Consider the following 2500-nt stretch of genomic DNA (forward strand, 5'->3'; position numbering starts at 1 on the left):
ATCCTTCCGGTGTCTGGGCCTGGTGAGGTTCCCCGTGTTGAGTCAAATTAAGCCGCAGGCTCCACTCCTGGTGGTGCCCTTCCGTCAATTCCTTTAAGTTTCAGCTTTGCAACCATACTTCCCCCGGAACCCAAAGACTTTGGTTTCCCGGAAGCTGCCCGCCGGGTCATGGGAATAACGCCGGCGGATCGCTGGTCAGCATCGTTTATGGTTAGAACTAGGGCGGTATCTGATCGCCTTCGAACCTCTAACTTTCGTTCTTGATTAATGAAAACATCCTTGGCAAATGCTTTCGCAGTAGTTCGTCTTGCGACGGTCCAAGAATTTCACCTCTAGCGTCGCAATACGAATGCCCCCGCCTGTTCCTATTAGTCATTACCTCGGGTTCAGAAAACCGACAAAATAGAACCGAGGTCCTATTCCATTATTCCATGCATAGGCATTCAGGCCGTAAGTGTAGCCTGCTTTGAGCACTCTAATTTTTTCAAAGTAAACTCTGCCGGCCACGCGGGACACTCGATGAAGAGCAACCCGTGCGAGCCAGCGGGCTGTTGTGTCTGTTCGGAGCGTGACAGTATGCACCGGGCGGTGAACCGTCAGTCCAGAACTGAAATCCAACTACGAGCTTTTTAACCGCAACAACTTTAATATACGCTATTGGAGCTGGAATTACCGCGGCTGCTGGCACCAGACTTGCCCTCCAATAGATCCTCGTTAAAGGATTTAAAGTGTACTCATTCCGATTGCGAGGCCTCGGATGAGTCTCGCATCGTTATTTTTCGTCACTACCTCCCCGTGCCGGGAGTGGGTAATTTGCGTGCCTGCTGCCTTCCTTAGATGTGGTAGCCGTTTCTCAGGCTCCCTCTCCGGAATCGAACCCTGATTCCCCGTTACCCGTTATAGCCATTGTAGGCGCATAACCTACAATCGAAAGCTGATAAGGCAGACACTTGAAAGAGGCGGCGCCGGTGCGGAGACCGTGCGCTCAGCGACAAGTTATTCAGATTCAACACGGTGGGGTGACGGACCGAGGCCCGACCGGTTTTGAACTAATAAAAGCGCTCTTCCCTTGCGGTCAGAGACGTGGTGCATGTATTAGCTCTAGAATTACCACAGTTATCCAAGTAAGTGTGGGTACAGATCCAATGAATCATAGCTGATTTAATGAGCCATTCGCGGTTTCGCCTTAAATCGGCTTGTACTTAGACATGCATGGCTTAATCTTTGAGACAAGCATATGACTACTGGCAGGATCAACCAGGTAGCTATGGCGTTAGCTGGCGGCCAAGCGGCGAACGAACACGACGGGCGTGCCGCGCGCTCGCTTAAAGCCTTGTACTAAAGTAGGAGATCGCTCAGCGTCGGACAGCTCTGGTCAGCGACGCCGCGTCCCTGGTTTCAACAGACGGCGGATGATGAGGAGGATGATGATGCGTGGGCTCGAAACTCTGCCGGCCACGCCGTCGTCCTCCTCCTCGTCGTCCGCGCGTCCTTGTCATATAGCAGCAGACTGGTGGTGATGGTGGTGAGACTGCTGCTGCTGCTGCTGATGCTTTTGTGTCGAGGTGCGAGCGAACGCACCACGGACAATACCAGCAGCAGCAGCAGCAGTAGCAGCGCACCGTCACCCGTCGTCGCCTGCGAGAGTGGAGTGCTTCGTTCCAACCGACCGCTCGATAGAAGCTGCGTCAGTGTGAAGACTAGGGTGCCAACCGACGACATTGCGTGCGGCGGCGTCACCCTCGGGATGCGTTATCGCACGGAGAGTGGAGTTACCATCGCCTAGAGAGCGAGAGAGAGAGGGGTCGCTGCATTGAAGGCTGATCGCATTGGCAAACACGGTAAGAACGTGCGCCGCCACGAGGAGCCGCAGCTAATGCCGAGAAGCTTCTCATGAAAGAGAGGGGTCAAGACATGGCTGTCAACATCAACATCGACCTGAGAAGAATGAAAGATTTCCAGGTGGAAGTGAGCGATGCCGAGTCTTGGCCCGCGGGAGGGTGGGCCCGAACTAGGATACAGTTCAACGGCGTTTGTTGAGGTCGTTGCGCGCAACACGAGAGACTAATCCCATCCAAGCTTGCTGGCCCCGGTCTGAGAGGTTGGCAAACGATTAGTCGCTCGGGTAGGTGCAGCGCTCCGGCCCCAAACAGCGTTATGGAAGCTCGAGCGGGTTTGTGGAGCGAGTCCGCCGCCGGCTCGCTCAACCCTCGCTTCCTCACGGCACACTGGCGACCGTTCTCTCTGGGACCGTCCCGCACGAGGGTCTCGATCCCCCCGCTGGCCGCGCGAGCGAGAGCCAAGAGCGGGAAGACCGTTACGCTCGGCCCAGCCGCCGACCAGCCGTACCCCACAATCTCACAACTCCGCGCCAGCGGGCCGCTCCCGACGGTCAGCATCGACTGTGGTCGCACTTCCAGGCAGCGGCGTTTAGAAGCTCACGGCAGCTCTAGCGATTCTAGGAGCCGAGTTCTTAGCGGTTATTGGGTTGGGATGGGGT

This window comes from Eriocheir sinensis, unplaced genomic scaffold (genome assembly GCF_024679095.1).
Source record: "Eriocheir sinensis breed Jianghai 21 unplaced genomic scaffold, ASM2467909v1 Scaffold10, whole genome shotgun sequence".
In the NCBI taxonomy this organism is placed as follows: domain Eukaryota; kingdom Metazoa; phylum Arthropoda; class Malacostraca; order Decapoda; family Varunidae; genus Eriocheir; species Eriocheir sinensis.